Below are 20,637 nucleotides of genomic sequence, written 5' to 3'. Positions count from 1 at the left end.
CTCCCACTCTGAACTTGTTACCCTGGAGCTGAACTGTTTGAACAAGGACTGTAAGAGTTGCTTTGTGATCAGTGAGCTGAGAGCCTTTACCATGTAAAATGCAGGGGAGGAGCCTTTAGCTTCAGATTGTGCTGAATTTTTTTTGTTTGTTATACATATGAAAGACTCCGGATACACAATGCAGAGAGGCTGGAACAGAACTGACTCTGCACAGTCCAGAGAAAAGAGATAAAGGTGTGTTCTTTATTTTTCTCTCCTGTCCCCTCTCCCCAAGCCTAGATTCTTTTCTTTGTACTTCTAACACTTTTTCAGTTCTCTGGTGTGAGAGGTTAGTTCAAAACTTCTAACAAGCTGCAGCAGGAATATCGATAGCTTTATGGTTGCAACAGAACTCGCTAATTCTGTTGGCCTCTGCTGTTACCTAAGGAAAATAGCATGGAAAAGCATCCAGTTTGGATGCTAAATGTATGTTTGTATATGCTTTTTCTTGCTAGGAAATGCATTAAGCTTTGGATTGGGGTCAGCCCTAGGCTTCAAACTTTTCTAGCCACATAGGAAGGATGGGGACTGCACTTGTATATAGACCAAAATAATATCAGCAGGTGGTGTGGGTTTTTTTATTGGGCAACTTTTTCCAACAAGGAGATTTGGTGCACTCATTTCTTCTAAATGACAATCCCAGGCACTTCGGAGCACTGAGCTCATGCAAAGGCTGTGAGTCTAATGGGAGGTGGACTTGCAAAGGGAAAAGTTGATCATAAAGAGAACAAGTAGCAGCTAGATAAAAGCAAAAAAACAAGCCAATCTGCCTCTGTGACTGAGCAGTAAATGAAACTCGACATGGAAATCAGTGCCACCATCACATCTTGTCCCTTTTGCCTTTGACCAGCATGTCGTATAACACGGCGAAGGAATTCCCAGTTACAGTCCAATGCCAAGGATGCAAGTAGGATGCTGGAGACATGACAAAAGCAGGGAGAGGTAAACTCCAGTGTTCTGTGTGTCCTGGAGATGAGCTCAAGTTGTGAAGTTTGGATGTGGCTCTTGAGCATGTCCAAAGTTCTATAGCGTTCAGCTGTAAAAATGCACAGATCGGGGTTTGGATTCACTGCAAAGGCTGCGAATGTTGGACTCCCAGATTTTTGTGTGGGGCCCTCTGTAGTATCTAGCTGTAATTCCATGTAACTGTTGGAGAGAAAGTGGTCAAAGTTTGTCTATTAAGAGAGAACGTCTTTGCTTGGTGGCGTTGCGGTGTGTGTGTGTGTGTGTGTGTGTGTGTGTGCACGTGTGCGCACCCTGGGTACCATTCCTGTTTTTTGTTGTTGTTGATTGTGTACAGGAGTGAGGGACGGTTGGGGACTGTTTGATCAGATAAAGGACAAGAATTTTATCCATTATGAGAGGAGGTCAGTGGCTGCAAATGAAGTATGCTGATTATGTAAACACAAGAGAGTCTGAACAGAGTCTCAATTCACAACCCTGCCAGAGCTGCATTCTAGTAGTGACCTCAACACCGATGTGTGGAGAGCAGAACTTCTGCCTGTGCATAAATGTCTCCTCTTTGCTAACTCACTTCACAGCTCTTTGCTAAGAGAGAGAGAGAGTGAGTGTGTGCGTGCTTGTGCTACCAGGGCTTGCCTGTTCCCGAGGGCTGGTGTGATGCAGGAGAGAAGGATCGGATTCAATGAGAATTTGAGACTTTAGTCCAACTATGTGTGGGCTTTTGTGCTTTATTTAATAAACCAGCAGGTTCACCAGACCCTCTTATCTCGCTGTCAGACACATATCTGCCTTACATTTGCATGATCGTGAAACAGGCCTGTATAGCTGAAACTGAAAGCATTAAGTGGCTTCCCGGCCACTCACAGATTGTGTTGGAGAAGGATCAGCTGCTGTCATGTATTGAAATTCTTTGGCCTGCTTATGCAGGTGTCAGATTAAATGATCAGAATGGTCCCTTGTGACCCAATCTGTCCTGTTTACTAGAAAAGGATTTTAAGTGAGTTTTGTGCTAATGAAAGGTGTTGCATTGGGGGCCCTAGAGGGTAATGCCCTCTGCTTAGCCCCAGGACAAGTGCAGTGGCAGTACAAGGTTGCCTCTGTGCTGCTGTCAGTGTGCTTCACTCCTGCCCTGCAGGAATCACTGATCCTGTTTCATTCAATCCTTGGTACCTCTGCTGATCCTGCTAAGAAGAGTTTGTGGTACTGGTGGCTGTTATGATACCTGGCTACTAGAAACTGGATTGAGACCCACCAAACTCCTTTCACATAGGCCACCAAGCAGCCTTCAGTCATTCCTAGCTTTGGGGTCACTTGTGTGATGAGTTTGAAACGATGACCGAAGCTGTCTGATCTACTCCCACGCTACTGAGCCATTAAATCTGCCCCTGCCACCTGGAAAGACTTCTGCCTTCCTCTGAAGTATTGTTCTGGCTCCCTTGTACTGAAAGTCTGGTCTGGTCATTCCAGACTCATCACAGACTGTGTGAGAGGGCAGCTGAGTGAGCATCGCTACCGAGAGCCCTTTCCACAACACAGGCTTGTTGATAGCAGCCACAAATCAGCAAAAGCCAGCGGCAAACGCACTTCCCTCCCCTCACCCCGCATTGCTGCTTTCTTTTTCTTCAGACATGCATCTGTGCCAGGGCTTCCTGAAACTGATCCACCTCTGGCCTGTTGTAAAGGCTTCCCAACGTTTTCCCAGACTTGCCCATCGCAGGTTTGTCGGGTCAGACAGGGTGTGTGTGAATTTCTAACTCAAGCAAACCAGTGAAAACACCGCCTGCCAGCTACTTCTGCTGTATCCCTTTCAAGTTGTTTTAAAGCTACCTAGTACTTTTCAAAGGGTTCCTTTTTATGAGTGCAGAACAGCAAGAGAGGTGAAAGGCTGGAGAGCTTTTATAAAAGGGCCTTTTCTTCTTTCTAAGACTACATGAGATACTGTATGTATGTTCCTTTGTAAGGTTCTGCTTTATCTCTTTCACAAGGCCATGGAGGCACTCCTCTCCCGGCCTAGCAAGAGATAATTAAAATTGCTTTGATTATGATGTTTGCTTGATTTAAACTGAAATTTGCAAAGCACTCGACTCCTAAATACAATCCACGGGAACCATCCTGTCTGCAAATGCCATTGGAATCTGGTTATGGATGCAAATAAGATAGTTAATAGCCCAGACTGGAGCATATGGCTGTTCTAGTAATATCTGGGTGTGTTAAGCAGGAAGTGGATGAACAGCCCTTCTGTAAAGATATTCTCCTTGAGTTTTCTGAGCCTGCCTGAAACTTACTGCAGTTTGTTGGGTGCCTAGCATAGAGTGTGATGTGTCCAATTAATGAACATGAAATTAGATATCAGAGGGGTCGCCGTGTTAGTCTGAATCTGTAAAAAGCAACAGAGGGTCCTGTGGCACCTTTAAGACTAACAGAAGTATTGGGAGCATAAGCTTTCGTGGGTAAGAACCTCACTTCTGAAGAACCTTGCATCTGAAGAAGTGAGGTTCTTACCCACGAAAGCTTATGCTCCCAATACTTCTGTTAGTCTTAAAGGTGCCACAGGACCCTCTGTTGCTTATGAAATTAGATGAATAGAAACACTCTACCAAGTGACTCTTGGATTGGTATTAAATCCCTTCGAGACAGGCACTATCAGCAGTTTAGTTCTCTATTTTATTGTGTTGTTCTGAAATGACACATGGGCCAGTCCAGAGTGAGCCCAATTGATTCTCAAGGGTTTTGCTGCTGAGAGCGATGGCAGGGTATTCAGCTGTGGAAGTGCAAGGGAGATTATTTCATGTGATGTAATTAATGACCAGTGTGGGCCAGAGTCTCTTCTGAACTATACCAGTGTAAATCTGGAGTTACTTCAGTGGAATTATTTTGATTTTATACCAGGGTGGCAGAGGGCAAAGTCTAGGCGTGCATACTTAATGTAGTTGATGACAAAGGCAGATTGTAATCACCTTTACACTTGTACTGTACAGTCCCCTTGAATGAAGTGGGGCTGCCTGGCGTAACAGAGGGCAGAATTGGTGTCACAGAGTCTCCCTGGCATCTGGAGTGCTCCCCGTCACAAACCAGGGGCTTGATTCTCTATTGTCCTGCACCCAGTATCAGTGCAAGAGTGGGTGTAAAGGGCTTCCATTCTGTTTTGGAAACATTCCACATCCACCTTGTGAGTAAGGACCTGGAGACTCAGTCCCTAGATTGCAGGGCATGGTGGTTTCCACACAGCATATTTTGGCAACCCTTGTTTTCAGGCCCAACCTCGGATTTGAGGCCCTTTGTGAAGACAGAAGTACTTGGGCTCCAGGCAGCCAACTGTAAGTGGCGCTTTGATGGGGGACAATTATATGCTCATCACAGGGACTCTTAGAGGGTTTGGTAGGGCATACTGGGGTCTTGATTGGGAGTGCTTATCACTTGGGAGGGGAAGTGCTGGCTCCCCAAGCTTTTCAAGGGGGTGTGGGAAGGTGTTTGTGGCATGTTAATACCTGGGGAAGATTGTGGATACATGATGGGAGGGAAAGGCTAGCCAAGAGGGCTACCCAAAAATGACACTCTGTGACAAGGTGGCCTTCTCCTTTAAGGCCCAGAAGCCAGGTGCCAGCCAGCCCTGTTCAATTAGCTTCACTCCATCAAACCTGGGCATGATGTGGGTCTCGAAGTTTCCTAGTGTGCCCTGCCTTCTGAGGGTCTGTGTTCTCGTCTGCAAGCTCTTTGGGGGCAGGAACTGTCTCTCTGACTGTGTAGAGCATGTTGTGAGAATAGTAATATATGCTTAAGGCTGGTCTGTAAGTGTGACTGTGTCTGTACTGAGAGGAAACTCAGTGCATCTGTGTGTTTCTTTGTAGTAAAATGTGTTTTCATAATCTCAAAGCCTCTTTCTTTTGTACAGTTTAAACCCCAGTTCCCTGTGTCTAATGGGGGTATGCTGGGGGCAGAATGGGGGGCTGTGTGCAATTCTAGAAGGGGACTGGAGTCAGAGGGAACAAGCCTCGTTTTTCTTTACAGCTTTAAGAGTAACATTATGTATTCAACCTAAATATAATTGATTTTTGTAATAGCGAAAGGTGCCTTGGTTACTGTAGCTGGAGGGCAGAAGTTATTTACAGAGTTACGCCGGCTCCGCTTTTCTGTTTGCTCTCTTATGCAGTCACAAATGCATATTTACCAAGACAACCCCTGCCTCACCTGGTGATAGCAAGGAAGCTACTGCCTTCAGGAGATAGGAGGAGGAACTGTGCTGACACGTCTGTCTTGGAGTCGGCATGCAGGCAAAAACCCCATTGGCTTCACTGGTGTGCAGGAGATTGCAGAGGGGAAAAGTTATGCTCTTGTATGTTTAAGATTTTTCCTTGTGTCTATGTATATGTGTGTGTTTTATTTATAAATTAAAATCCTTTCTTTATTTCTTGCAAAATACCTCCTCTGGAGGCTACAAAGCGAGGGTGGATCTGTACTTACAGCCTTAGAATATTTGTGGGTGTGAACTGCTACAGTACGCAGGTTGGGCTGTGAATTATGGGAAAGGTCTAGGTTCATTCCACCCTAAACATCTGTTTCTCTTTTCCTGTGTGATGAAAATAGAAATATTAATTGCACGGGGTTGATGCCAAAGCTTCATAGCATTCTGTAGCCTGGTCACAGTCCGTGCTGCCTTTATCCATCTCCATCAGCATTCCTGCCCTTCTCTGTCTTGGAAGGCAGAGCACCTAAAGGATATGTAGGATATGCCTGCACGTGTAAGAAGTTTTGCATCTGAAGTAGGATGCATTGCCATTTTTGGAATAAATGAATAGCTTATTCCTGACTCCTAATGGAGCAGAAGGAATCTGCTGTTGTTTTAGATATAAGAAATATTTCTGCTATTTAGAACTGTATCTCTTCAAAGCACTTTACTAACCAAATCTAATACTCATAATAGCCGCTGTGAGGCAGGTCAGTATTATTACCCCCCATTTTACAGATGTGGAAACTGTCACAGAGATTAAGTGACTTGCCCAAGGCAATAGATGGAGTCAATGTCATGATTAGAACTTGGAAGTGTTCAGGCCCATAGACCACATCTCTCTAATAGTCCTAAAGCCTGGACAGCATCTACCTATGGCATGAACCATTTGGAAAATCTAGTTTATTACCTGTTAACATTTGAATTTCATATTCCCTTAGCAGTAAATGGTGCCTAGGTTGATAGCTGAAGCAGGTTAGGTGTGGTCTAGGGTGTGGAGCACAAGAGGAGACTGATTTCTACACTCAGCTCCATTTGCCATGTGGCCTTGTACAAGCTACTGTAACTCTTTGACTTGGTTATCCTACTAGTAAATGAGGAGCAATACTTCTCCACACATTCTCTGTAAAGTGCCCTCAGATCTGTGGAGAAAAAAGCAATGTAACTGCAAAACTGGATTATTATTAATTGGCTTCTTGGTGTGGGAAGAACCTGTAATATTTGCTCTAAACAGATTGTACCAGATGTCTCTCTAGCTTACTCCGTGAAATCATTTTGATCGGTGTTTATAAATCTGTAAGTAATGTTTACTGATTTATATTACTTTTTATGTATTTTTACTGGAATATGGAATAGTATTCCTGCTGTACTTACTGTCATCTTTTCAGTTTACTAAGATTTTGCTCGAGCTTGTTATCCATCATGGTAAAAGGCATATAAATAAATACTGCAGCTATTTGCCATAAATACAGTTTTTGTAGAATGCAGTGGCAGAGAGGACTTATGAAAGAAATAGTTTTAAACTGCCTGTTCCAGCATTTGCCTCTCCCAAGTGCTCAAAAATCGTGAGTCAGATTCCCCGAAAACTTAGATTGCCTTGAAGGTGACACCCCCTTTTGCCCCTAAACTTCTGCAAGCCAAAAAAGGGGAAATTAATCCTCTTTTAAAAGAACAAACCCTTCACCAAGTAAAGTTTTGATCTTAAAAGTGCTAGAGACTCCATTAAATCCATTATGGACTCTGCTATTGCTATTGAGTTTACAGTATGTGGAAGGCATTCAGACAGAAACTACACTGATGGCAGCAGAATAAAACCCTAAAACAGGTTAAAAAATGGTCTTTTTAATTGAGTTTTAATCTTAGGTCATACTTTCACGCTTTTCTCTGAAACCAGGAGGGCTTGAAACTTCTTAAAATGAAAGCTGAGATTCTCACCTAGTAATTTGTCTCCAGGAACTGGGGCTTTAAATAAAACCACCACATGCCATAAGACTTGCAATAAAATCACGAGAGTTGCAACACTGGCTTAGCTGAAAAATCCATGAAGTGACATACTAAAGTAGGGAACAATGGAAGGTATTAACCCTGCTCACTGTGTCAAACAGAAGATTTGGAAGGATCATCTGAGCTGATGCTAGAGAATCCCTTTTAATGGCGGTGTCTAAACACAGAAGCTACACCAATTTAAGAACTGATCTGCGCACAAATGTGCACTGAAATAATGAACCCAGTGCAATCCCCGTATGTACACACTTATATTAGGCTATGTCTGCACTGCGCACCTTACAATGGTGCGGCTGTGCCACTGCAGGTGTGCCGTTGTAAGGTGCGCAGTGTAGCTGCCCTTTGTCGCTGGGAGAAAGCTATAAGTCATAAACAGCTATAAGCAAGGTGTAAATCAGTAAGATGTAATTAAACCAGTGTTAAAAATGCACCTTTAGTTATGCTATGTCTACATTACAAATTACTTCGATATAACTTATGTTGCTCAGGGATGTGAATAATCCACACCCTTGAGCGACATAAATTACTCAGACCTAAGTGCCGGTGTAGACAGCACTATACCAGTAGGAGAGCTTCTCCCACCAACATAGCTACTGCCTCTCACGAAGGTAAGAGTTATTAAGCCACATAATTAAGTTATTAAGCTGTGCTGCTGTAAATGTAGTACAGACATAGCCTTAAACTGAGGCAGGTTTGTGTGTGTGTGTGGACTGGGCCTAAGATACATGCAAGGGACTTTCTCAGACCTGGTGATTGTTGGGGATCTGGTCATTTCTTTCTGTGTGAAATTCCTCCCCAGGTCAGGGGGCCAGCACAAGGCCTAGGTGCTAATTAATTCTCACTTATGGTTTAAAGAGTCTCATGCTGGCTCTCTGCACAGACTTGGTGAATTTCACCCTCAGTACAGAGTTTCTTGTTTTTCAAAGATTGCATCATTGTGGAAAGTGGCCATAATATCTCATAGAAAGAGCCTTGTTGCCACTGAAGACATTGTCTCTTACCAAACGCCTCTCTGTTTTTATCATTGATTCACTAAACAGGTCTTTAAATATATTTAATTTAAATTCCAATTACATCCCTACCACTCAGTCAAAATAGCTTGTTTTAAAAGAAAATGATGGAAGTCTGGAATGTTATGTGATAATGCTATAATTGTGTACCATATATAGATAGAGTACTGTTTGTTCCTTCTTCTGTACTCAAGCCAGACATAATAATAAAACAAAAACTATTTGCAGAGAGAAAAACTTCTCTCCTCTGTTTAAAAACCTGGACTGACCTGAAATCATTTGGATTCCAGTGATGGAAAATAATCAGGAAACAATGCACTGATCTTAAAATTCCTGTAATTCAGTTTAGATAATGCCAGGCAAACAGAATCTTCCCTGACATTGTTATTGTAAAGCATTATAATTTGGATTGGACACGGCTTGTGTATATGTTTTCTTTGTTTATAATGATCTCCTTTGCCATTTGATGATATAGTCCTTTCTCAGTTTATTTTGGAATGAGTGCACAGTTTGTCCTGAAGAGCAAATGTCATATTTAAACAACTGGCAAATAGTTTTAGGAGAACTGTATTTGGGGAGGGAGAGTAGACTTCAGAATTAAAAGTAGCTTCATTGGAGAAATTGGTGATTACTGAATCATGAAATCAAATAAATTAGCAGTAAGAAAGGTTCACACTGGGCTAAGCTCATCCATGTTGTCCTCAGAGTCACACCAGAGATGGATCTCACTCCATTGGAGATCTAGCCAATGCAGAATTATCCCCACAGTGTATTGGCAATGCAGCTTTCCCCACTCTGCCTGGGAGACTATTCCCCAGTCTGACTGATCTCACAGTTATGCTGTTACTGCCAATTTAGTTTGAATTTCTTTTTAATTCCATCCCTTTATTCCTAGCTGTGGGCTGAGACTTGTTGCCACTGAAACTATCGGGAAAACTCCATGGCAGCAGGGTTGTCCTGTATGTTGCTTGTAGGACTATAAACAATGCCTCGAGGCATGGGCTCGGTAATAGGGTATGGGGCCAGGTACGGAAGGCTTAAGGCCGTAATAGTTGCCATCAGATGGCAGTTCAGAGGCCTTTGTGGTGCAAATGCTGTGCCTCAGTTTACTTCCACAGCTGTCCCCATCACTAACCAAATGCAGCGCCACAGTGGCCCTTGTGTTGTTGATCTCAGCCAGCAGGCCTAGGTTTGCAGCCAGTCAGCACGATGTTCTAATCTCTGTCAGGTTACCACTTGGAACATAGACTCTAGTGGTGCAGAGAATTTCCAAATCTTTTATTCACTGTGTTACCAAGTTTGCCTTTGGGGTGGGTGGCGTTTTCCCCAGCACACTTAGCACTCAGCGAACTCCTTGGCTGTCATGCTTTCAGTTTGGAGGTCTGTAAATGACAGAGGAGGGAAACTGGAAAGCTGCAGGCTCTGACACAAACGGTTACTCATGCTAAGACAAATCTCTCTGTCTCTCTCTTCCTCCCTTTCTATTGTTTTTCTGTAACCTGCTATTTGACAGTTTGCGTGTGAGCTGTCAATGGCAATTTCAATGGAGACACCCAAATGACTAGCCCAGCACTCCAGTAGGGTCTGGAATGTTCCTTTGCCCTGTGCAGCAAGATGCTTGTGAGCTCACTAAAGAACTGTGACAACTGGAGTCAAGACCCACATGTATTTGTGTTTTCAAAGGTGAACTGCACTGGAGCTGTGCAAAATGTTCATGGATGGGAGGCCGTGGGGCTTAGGGAATAGAGCACTGGACTAGGACTTGGGAGACCTGGATTCTGTTGCCAGCTCTGCCACTGGCCTGCAGGGTAACATTGGGCAAATCACTTCAACTCTCTGTGGCTCAGTTTTCCCATCTGTGAAATGGCTGTAATGATACTGAGTTCCTTTGTAAAGCGCTGTGTGATCTACTGATGAAAAGTGCTATAGAAGAGCTAGGTATTTATTTATGTATTTATTACACAGCCTCAAACCAGGGGAAACTGGCCAGCTGTCACTAACACAAAATTCAGACCCAGTTGGTCAGACCCTGTGATCAAACCTGGGCCTGGTTTCAAAGCTCAGATCTTTGGTTTGGCACTGAAATCTCCCCAAACTTGTGTCTTCCCATTGACGTGAAACCCAGATGCTTTGGCTGAGTTGAGTGAGCTTTTCACTCCTTCTGAATTTGAAATTCAAAGTGCAACTCATGGTATATGCCCCAGGCACAATTCCAGTCTGGGTCTGAACTACCCCGGAGTGTGAGGCAGCCTAGATTGGGGCCAATGCTAGTGGTGGACTAGGTTGTCTCTGACCCTCGTCCAGGGCTTGAGGAACTCCCTCTCTGTGTGTGCCCAAGTGAGGGATGGGAACTGCAACAGCCCCTGCATTTCATCCACATACCAGGGAGCACAATTTGCCACAACAAGGGTGGGGGCAAGGTAAGCATGGCCCTTCCCCCTCTGCAGAAGCCTGTGGAGAGAGCTGGGCACACTGGGGAAGCAGTTTGCACCAACCAAAGGACTATCCTGAATCTCAATCCCTGCCTGAGCTCCCCCAGGAGTGTCATGCTCTGCACCACTCCTGACAGGGGTCTGTGGCTGAAAGCCTGTTTCGCGGTTAGATTGAGCTGGCTTCTGAAGCTTCATCTCGCTTCCCCTCACGCTCCTGAGTGCCTTGGGGATCAAAATAGAAACAAGGTGGGGAAGGAAAGGCATTTACTGGACCGTCAACAAGCATGAGAGGCCAAGGGCTCTAGCGAGTGGGCTCCCTTCCCTCCAGATCTAGGTTTCTGAGCGGCATTGAGGGGAAATTTACATTGCCTCTGCTCATGGGTAACCTGTTTGATACTGAGGGCTTGGCTCCCCATGGCGGTCTGTCCAGGGCAATTCACCCTGCAATATTTGGGAGCACTGTTTATTTCACCTGTGATTCCAGATTTCCCAGCATCTTCTCTTAACCATAGCACAACTAGCAGAGGGCTGGGGGTGCACTGATGCAGTATTGGGAGGTTTCTTTTGTGGTACTCATGTTTCATTATATCAAAATAAAACTTAGGATTTTTAAGAAACAAACAAAAAAACTTTCCCCAACTCCTGTTTTTTGAGATCAGTAGCTGGTAGAATTGTAACTAACAAACAGCACTTCTGTGATATTCCTCTGCTTTCAGTGGAACAGAGCCACAAATATATTATTGCGGTAACAATTCTTTTGTTCTTAAAAAAACAAAAAAACCTGGTGCTGCATAAGTGCTGCATTTTCATATTATCTACATTCACAAAAGTCCCTGTTTTCTGTAAATATATTATACAAACTTGGCCATTAGCATCATAATGTTTAATCAAAGCTTCTTTTGATCCTTCAGTTGAAAGGAGAATGTAAGCAGGGAGGAATATTGTAGATTTGTTACAACTTCTACAAATGGGAACTATCTCCTCACTTTCCTTTGATGTATTTGGCTGTTTGTATTCCTCTCTGAGCTTCCTAATCCTGTCCAAAGACTACTGAGTCAAGACTCCGGTGACTTCAATTGACTTTGGATCAGGCCCCTTCACATAATACAAGAGCCCAGGGTCACCCCATGAAATTAATAGGCATCAGGTTTAAAACAAACATAAGGAAGTACGACTTCACTCGATGCAGTTAACCTGTGGAATTTGTTGCTAGGGGATGCTGTGAAGGCCAAAAGTATAAATGGGTTCAAAAAAGAATTATGTTCATGAAGGATAGGTCCATCAATAGCTATTAGCCAAGACAGTCAGGGACACAAAGCATATGCTGCAGGTGTCCCTAAACCAGAAGCTGGGGCTGGACAACAGGGGATGGATCACTGCCTTGTTCTGTTTATTCCCTCTGAAGCATCCAGAACTGGGCACTGTTGGAAGACAGGTTACTGGGCTAGATCAGGAGTTCTCAAACTGGGAGTTGGGACCCATCAGGGGGTCGTGAAGTTATTACATGGGGGGTCGGGAGCTGTCAACCTCCACCCCAAATCCCACTTTGCCTCCAGCATTTATAATGGTGTTAAATATATAAAAAAGTGTTTTGAATTTATAAGGGGGGGTCGCACTCAGAGACTTGCTGTGTGAAAGGGGTCACCAGTAAAAAAGTTTGAGAGCCACTGGGCTAGATGGACTATTGGTCTGACCCAGTATATCCGTTCTTATGATCTTAAACCTATGGGAGGGGAGTGTTGGGGTATTTGAGTGTGTTTTTACTGTAGATTTGGAGAGCGGAACATAACAAGATTTTGTTTTTTCAGTTCTGCACCCTCTTGTTTTAATGTTGATAATTTTTAGTAATCCACTTTGCCTTTGACTTTTGCGGAAGATATGTCTGTCTCTTATTGCATCTGGTTAAATTCCCAGAGGCTTCTGGGCATGGATTGTTGGGGAAATACAGATGTAGAATAATAATAGCTCTATCGTTAATACTGGGGACACAATCTCACTTCAGCCTTTCACCCGTAAGTCAGCCATTCAAGCCCAGGTCATATTGGTAGCAGACAGGTGTCCAGATTGCAATCTCCACCACCTAACTGGCACCAAGTGGCACTCTCAGTAGAGAGGCCAAAAGACTGAACGGGCCATAGAAACTAAACTTGCTTGCTCACCCCAGAGGTGGCTCCTCTCTGTCAGGATGTGGTCATGTTGGTGGGGCAAACTGGCTAGGCCTGGTGAGAACTGATGGGAGGGATGGAATCTCCAGAGACGGTCAGTATAGCACATTTTTTGGCTACTAAACTGACAGAATGTTTTCAAAAACACCAACAAAAAAGAAGCTCGATCTCTAAAGCTTATTAATGCTCCAGGTGTTTTCTGACACAAGGACTGAAGTGGTAAACAATTGATCAACCTTTCTGATCACCGATGCTGTGGGTTAAAAATAATGGCTTTCCCCACAGATGTGTGGTTAACCCTGTAGTTAGTGCTTTGTCTGTGTCTTGGCTGGGCCAATTGACTCATCTCTGGGTTTCCCATGTTGTGGTTTGTGGCTAAGTAAGCAGACATTTATTCTTTAGCTTTCAATGAGTTCAGTAGACACTCCATAGCTTTCTCACATTAATAAAACATTGTTTACCATGGATAGATTATGAACCAGTTTTAAGAAGAGGGATTCCTGCTATTGTCCCCTAATCCTTCTCCAGATCTTTGTGCACTTTTGAGGATGTGTGACGAGTTCACAATTCCAACACACAAAACTCATTTGAGGCAGAAGTTACTGGGGAAAACTAGACCCTCTGATTGCTAGGTGGAATTGCTCACTGACGGAGTAAAAGATGTCAGTTTGATCAGCACCGCAGGGGAGCACACAACTGTAGATGGGATGGATAACAAGGGAATGACATAAAGCAGGAAGCAAATGTTTCATGTGCATTTTGAGGTTGTTAATCAGAATTATCTTCCCGGAAATGGCCTCCTGAGATCTTTTAACACACAATTTTTGTCCCTGATTTAAAAGCCTCCTACTCTCTGTGGTGTAATCAAATCATAGGGACCTCTGTAAGGTAACAACAGTCAACTCAGGAAATTGACTGTGTAAAAGGAATAGATGGAAGGCAGCAGAATGCGGGGCTGCATCTTGCTAAGTGATATGAACTGGATAGGAGACTGGTGCTGTTGCGTCCATGGGTTGAAGAAGGCTTGCTTTATGGCCATGGAAGTTTATCACTTCAGAATAACTAAGTGGTGGAGTGAACAGCCTCGTGGTTGGGCTTTGCTCCCTGGGAAGAGAACTGTTCTTTGTATCCATTGTATTCTTCTGTATCCATTGTCTGGCTCCTCCTTCTAGACAGGTCCCATATCCTCTCTCTGGAGAGCGGATCAGCTGTCCTGACGTGTCAGACTTGACTTCTGTGTCGTTGGGTGCCAAAAGCACCCCTTCTCTCCCCACTCTGTCTTGGAGAAGGGCTCCTCTCCCCCTGTATCTGTGGGATGAAGGGTCACCAAACAGGGACTCCTGAAGTGGGAACAATGGGTTAAGCAGGTGCCCCCAGCCACCCCACCAGTAGATGGAACAACAGCACCGTCACCTTCATGGTACAAGAAAATGTTGCCCAGCCTGGGAGTCCCCTATCCACCATCCTGACCTCCATAGAAAGATCTGGCTCCCCCTTCCTTCTCAGGGCAGAGAGGGAAGAGGGAGGAGATGCTGCTTTTGCTCCTAGGGAGAAAAGACAGGCCCGTCTGATCCCAGAGGTAAGAGAAGAGCCATGTCAGCTCTCGCCCCCTGGGACTTCTTAGGGGTGAGTGGGTGGAACGTGGGGGAGGTGGAATGGGAGCCCACGGAGGAGTGAGGGAAAATGGAAGGGGCTGGGATGGAGGAATAGAGGAGGACTGTGGAGGGAAGGGGATGGAGAGACAGACCACATCAGCCTTTCTTTGCTATACATAGAGGCAGCAGGCCCCATTCCTGCTGCTGGCCGTGGCTGAAGGACAGACAGGGAATGCAGGGTAGGGACAGTGGGTGGGCAGTGCAGAGGCAGGGGGATGGAGAGAAGGGAAGTGGCAAAGGGATGAGAGGTTCCGGGCTAGTAGAATAAAATGGGGAGGAGAAAGGAAGATCAGAGAGCCTGGGAGACCTAGTGAGAGAGCTGTATTACTTAGGGAGCCCAGTGCCAGAACGATTGCAGTGAAATGCATTTTGCTGCTCGCTTTGGGTGCCAGGGATATGACGGCGTAAGAGGAAGAGCACAGAGAGACCTGGTGGTGCCTGGGAGACGTGCCCAATATGCTGACATAGTGCTTGAACCAAATCCCATTGAAGTCAGTACACTCCCATTACCTGCAGTGAGTCATGGCTCTGGCCCATAGAGGGGACGGGATAACTGCTTATGTTTTGCCCTTTCGATGCTAGCCTTCGGCATAGTTCAATGTGGCTGCTAGGGAATAAGAGAATAGGATTGGGGCCCCTGGCCTGTGGCGTGCTTTGCCTGAATGTTTTAACTAGAATGCAGCTCTCCACTGGCAGATTCCAGTCTGTGATTGCAGTTCAGGTCTATCTCTGGGTTCAATGGCTCAGATGGTAGCTTTCTTTCCCCTCCTTCCAGAGACTTTGCTGACAGAACATCACATCGTCTTTGGAAGGCTGAACGGGCGCCATGTGGGATATAAGTTACTAGAGCAGCGTTACTCAGCCTGGGCTCTTTAATGTGTCTCCTGCGGCTCTTTGCAGCACATGATACATGATCTCAAGACACTGCATGATTTAATTATTAACCAATCAGGATGCTTTCACTATGTTATTAACTATGTTATTAAATAGACTACTTTGGTTGGTCATTTTGCTGTAAGAATAATTTATATATATATAAAAAATAGTAAATGAAACAATGAATTCACTTTACTGTGTCTCTTTTGGGTAATGTTGATGGCTAATTTGGCTCCGAACCACTGAGGTTGGAGTATCCCTGTACTAGAGTAATCATCTTATTTTATTGAATAGCAAAATACCAAAGTCCATGGCAAGGGCCATAAAGGAAGTCAGAGGGATACTTTGGCAGTTACAGGCTGGTCCTGTTTAAAACTCCCTTTCTTATAGTAAATCCAGTGCTCCTGTGTGATCCTGCCCTCTATTGGACAAAACTAGAACTGCTCAGCCATGTCATAAGCTCTATACTGATAACAACTAACGAAGCTTCTCCTTTGGTTCAAATGGTAGGAGCCTGAACCCCGGAGCAAGAGGATTTGGCTTCTCTCTGTTTCACTTGTTGCTGTGAAGTTCCTAGATCTGGCCATGAATTTCTCGCTACATACACATGGACAGTGGTTATTTTAAAGGCCCACTTCCTGTGTTGATGTTACAATGGCAGGGTAGGGCAGGGGGATACCCACTTGAGCCTTAGCTGGGTCTACACTGCAATTAGACACCGCGGCTGGCCCGTGCCAGCTGACTTGGGCTAAGGGGCTATTAAACTGCGGTGTAGACATTCAGGCTCATGCTGGAGCTTGCGCTCTGGGACCCTCCCTCCTTGTAGGATCCTAGAGCCCGGGTTCCAGCCCAAGCCACACCGTCTACACTGCAATTAAACAGCCCCTTAGCCCAGGCTCTGCAAGCCTGAATCAGCTGGCATGGGCCAGCTGTGGGTTTTTAATTGCGGTGTAGACATACCTTTAGAGAGCATGCTCTTGATCCTAGTTGGATTATTCGTAGCAGGGAGTGGGGATGGTTCAGCTACGAAAATCCTAATTAAACACTTTATCTGTGTCTACCCCTCCTTAGAGTGACTCATTCCCTGGACTCATGGAGAAGAGCTCCCAGATGGTGAGAGGGTTGGCAAGGCAGAAAGCAGGAAGCACTCAAAGGGCTGAGATATTTTGTTTTACACCAGAAGAGACCATCTGATCTTCTAGTCTGACCTCTGCACATCACAGGCCATTAATTCTCACCCAGATACCTCCTCTGTTGAGCCCAGTGACATTAGATAGACCTCAAGGCATTTCAGTCCTCAGGAGACTGAACTGTTGTGTGCTACAGGCAGAGACCAGGAGAGCCTGAGGCATCACATTGCCCGGGGAGAGCCATACTCCATGCTACAGAGGAAAGCGAACCCCTCCAAGGTCTGTGCCAATCTGACTTGAGGGAAAACTCCTTCTCTGTCCCAAATGTGACTATCAGTATGACCCTGAGGAAGCTATAATAAGCATCTACAACTTGTTTGGCTGTCTCCAGCTAGCGTGGAGTCTAGGGGCAATCCATCCACCTGCAGTGGCAGTAGTGTTCAAACATGAGCATGAGTGATCTGAGAAATAGGATGAATTCCTCACTAAAACAGCCACCCTCCAGCTACTCTAACCAAACAGCAGGGCTTTTAACATGATGGTATTTTGGATGAATGTACCTCTTGTGATAGGTAGCAGCTCGTGGCGACTCAAGCCCCCTCTGTCTCTAGGATCTTCCACAGAGCTGCTGCGTTCAACTCTCTCTGTCTCTAGTAGTGTTATTCAGGTAGTAGAGCACGGCTTTAAGGCATGCCTATAGTTCAGTGCTACCTCGGGCCCCATGGAGAGGGGATGTTGGAACGTTCAGGCACTCCAGAACTGATGGCCAGTTCTGAGCAACTGCGAACTTCTGTGGAGCTGGGACCCTCTGAGATGGCTTCTGGCTTCATTTGCATTTAGCTGCTCCCCTGCTGTAAGGCTGTGCTTGTGTCACCTCTGAGGGAGGTGGGAGGAAAGAAAAATGTAGCTCGACAAAGAGTCACACCCACAGCTCTCACAATGCTCTTCACAGCAACGCATAGAGCTTCCCCTGCACGGCCAGCGAAGGAGCTGCTGATAGAAATAGCTTGTGGCAGTGGAAAAAGACAGGCAAGTGAGAGAGTGAACGCTCACACACACAACTACTCCATCTGCACCCTCTCTCTGCACTGTTTGGCCTGAAGGTACCTATGGGACATGCTGCCTGAATTGCAAACCATGAGGGCTCCACATTCAGCTGACTCATTTGTGTTTTTACAATAAGAGTATAAATGTAAATCAGCGGTCAATGGGAGAGACAGTAATATTTGGCCCTAACTACAGTGGAAAGGGATTACAGCTGAGATGGTCAAAGGGAGCCAGGCACCCAGTACCATTAAACTGCAGTGTGATTTGGACCCTAACCTCACTTGAACCCTCTGAAAAAATCTCAGCCCACACATTCAAGCAACAAGCAAGCCCAAGATAGTCCAGGTCTGTGACACCCCTCAGCCCCACAAGGCTTGCTGGTAAAGACTCTTCTTTCCAAACTCCATCAGTCAGTCTTCACACCATCTGCTGTCCTCTATTTAAGTCTCTTCAGGTGGCATTGTAACAGTCTGTGTTTCAGGACGGACCCAGCGCTCTTTTCATGCCCTCTTCTGCAGGACTCATTGCAGGAAGGTCACATCAGTATTTTGATCTCACTATCATCTCCAATTTTGAAGTCTCTCATAACTCACCTATATTTTGGCTTTCCTGCAAGCCATGTGCAGTTTTTACACATTAAAGCAATGCTTTACCTATCTACAGTACCTCTTCATTTGGGATCTGGAAGCTCTCTAAGAACTCTCATTAAGCCTCACAAGAATGCCCATTGTGAAGTCTTATGTACCCATTTGACAGTTGTGCAAACACAGGCATAGAGAGGGGAAGTGACTTACCCAAGGATATATAGTAAATTAATGGCAGAGTTGTAGTGCAGTTAATTACAGTAGGCCTGCCATTAGTCTTGCATCCCAGTCCCATGCTCTAATCCATACCTAGACTGTTCTCCTTGCAGCTGTTCTGAAGGCTAGTAGTCATGGGCTCTTACGCTATAGTTATGTGCTGCTATACACTATATTGATATAGCTCTCCCTCAGAGATCCTCCTGTGGAAAATGCAAATCACAGAAGTGCCAGCCATTATCCTCCTCCCACTCTTAGACGATAGATTATCTGAAACTGGCTCCTGCGAATTACCTCCTGACTCTGACTGCGCATTCCAGCTATGTCCCATTATCGGCCCTGTTTCATGCCTCTCCACAGGAAATAAAGCCATTCTCTTCCCTTGCACATGAAAGCTGAGGTGAATCAAACACTGTGGTTTCCTGTCTCCTAACTCACTCAGTGAATCACTTTCTAACATCGCACAGAGCTTTTGGTTTTAGGTTTCGTCTACACTTCAAACTAGGGGTGTAATTTCCAGTTTGCTCAGATTGAGGCAGCATGCTAAGAATAGAAGCGTAGTCATGGTGGCGGAGGGGCCAACTGCTTGATTACATACCTAGTGTCTCAGATGGGATTGCATTCGGAGGGGCTAGCCTCTCCCACCACCCAGGTGCCATGGCTACACGGCTATTTTTAGCACACCAGTTCAATCATAGCTAGCAGGAGTGCGTTTCCTTGAGCTGAAAATTACACCTTCAGCTCAAAGTGTAGACGTACCCAAAATTTCTTCTTTCATATCTTTACTTCCACCCAAGGGTGATCTTTGCAAGCTTTTGGGGGCTGGCCCTGTTTTTATGTTTGTACAGTGCCTAGTGCCTGGTGGTCTCTAGGTGCAACTGCAATGCAAATAATAAATATTCAAAATAACCAGCTGAACTGTTCAGAGCATCGATGTGGTCAAGAACCTCCTAGAACTCTTGGTGCTCACTTTGTTTTAATTGCCTGTTATTTTTCAATCTCAGATTCTAATTCTACACTTTAACTTAATACTAGACATCTTTCCACTGCCCAGTATTGTTGGACATCTCTTGGGCCACTACTAGTGTTTGATACTGAACACTGACTATAGGTATCCAAAGTTGGTCTTGTAGGCCTTGCCTGATCCATTACGCCCAAAGTTTTACCTTCTCAATTCTCTATAAGTAGGTCAGATAAGCACTGATCAAAGCTCTCCAGGTATACAAGTATCCACTCTATTCAGACTGCCAGGCTGTCTGTGCTAGGAAGTGCAGTCATTATCAGTGTTGTTAATGCTTTTGTAGATTGCTTTGTACATCTGTTCATGTGTATCAAAGAGGTTTTTAATTTGATTTAATTGAGTTTTCAAATTGCCTAGATCTGACTGTATATATATTTTTGCTGTAGAATTTAGTTTCCCTAGTATATGGCCAAATGATGCAACTAATGGATAATTACAATTATTATGTGCCAAAAGATTGCTGGAACAGCACGGGCAAAAAAGATCTTGTCTTGTATTCAGGTTGGGTGATGCATTATTATTTTTTAGCATAGATTCAGGAGATGTAAAATAGACACAATTTTAAAAAAGTGATAGCACTTAGCCAAATGTTTATTATTTTTCTTTCTGTTCTCCTCATTCCTCTTACCTATTGGGCCTGATCCTTGCCAGTGCTGAGCACTTTCAGAGGGATGCCAAGTGCCCTTTACTTCTAGTGACTTGAGTGGGAGTATAGGCTACTTATTGGATTGCTGGAATAGGCTGTTGTTCTATATCCAAGAGACTAATGGCTACTGTAATGGACTGGTGGATGGAATTGGAATGGCTGAACTAGATGTCATATGCCGCCTCGTGCTAATGGAGATTCCTCTTTAGATGAAGTAGTAGGGGGACAGAGGCAGCTAGCCAGGTTTCAGTGGTATTGAAGAGTATGAATATTCTCCAAATACAGTGCCCCTGAATACAAACAGCATCAGAACCTCGAGCCTGCCAACCCTGCTAATGTAACCTGCTAATCCCTTGTGCCGTGTAAACTCATTTTTCTTGCAGACATCACATCCTGCAGAGCCGACCCAGCGCTTCTGAGTGATGGCTGGAATAAGAGCACTTTAGGGAGTGCGTCCAATCCTAAGCCTCCTGGGAAAAGATAGAATTGCAGAGCCTTCTTGGGACCGATGGCCTCTCTTTGCTCTGATTCCCGAGTCTGCACAAGGCGCTGCTTAATTCCTATTCACCCCTTACAGGCTGGATAACAATGTTGATTGATTTTCTTTCCTTTGTTCTGGGAGCC

General features: G+C 44.9%; 1 protein-coding gene across 3 annotated transcripts in view; it reads left to right on the top strand.

Annotated features, from left to right (window-relative positions):
- PLCH2 (phospholipase C eta 2) overlaps positions 1-20,637 on the top strand; it is a 321,195-nt gene continuing 300,558 nt past the window's right edge. For 2 of the 3 annotated variants that reach the window (XM_065575186.1, XM_008167192.4), the window contains exon 1: positions 5-234. The gene's annotated coding sequence lies outside the window, so the exon portion shown is untranslated. Of the gene's footprint in view, positions 235-20,637 lie in introns of all 3 variants that reach the window. The other variant, XM_065575187.1, reaches the window with a different exon arrangement.

This window comes from Chrysemys picta, chromosome 21, assembly GCF_011386835.1.
Source record: "Chrysemys picta bellii isolate R12L10 chromosome 21, ASM1138683v2, whole genome shotgun sequence".
NCBI classification, from domain to species: Eukaryota; Metazoa; Chordata; order Testudines; family Emydidae; genus Chrysemys; species Chrysemys picta.
Note: the sequence above shows the minus strand (reverse complement) of the source record. Positions and strands in the feature narration are given on the sequence as shown.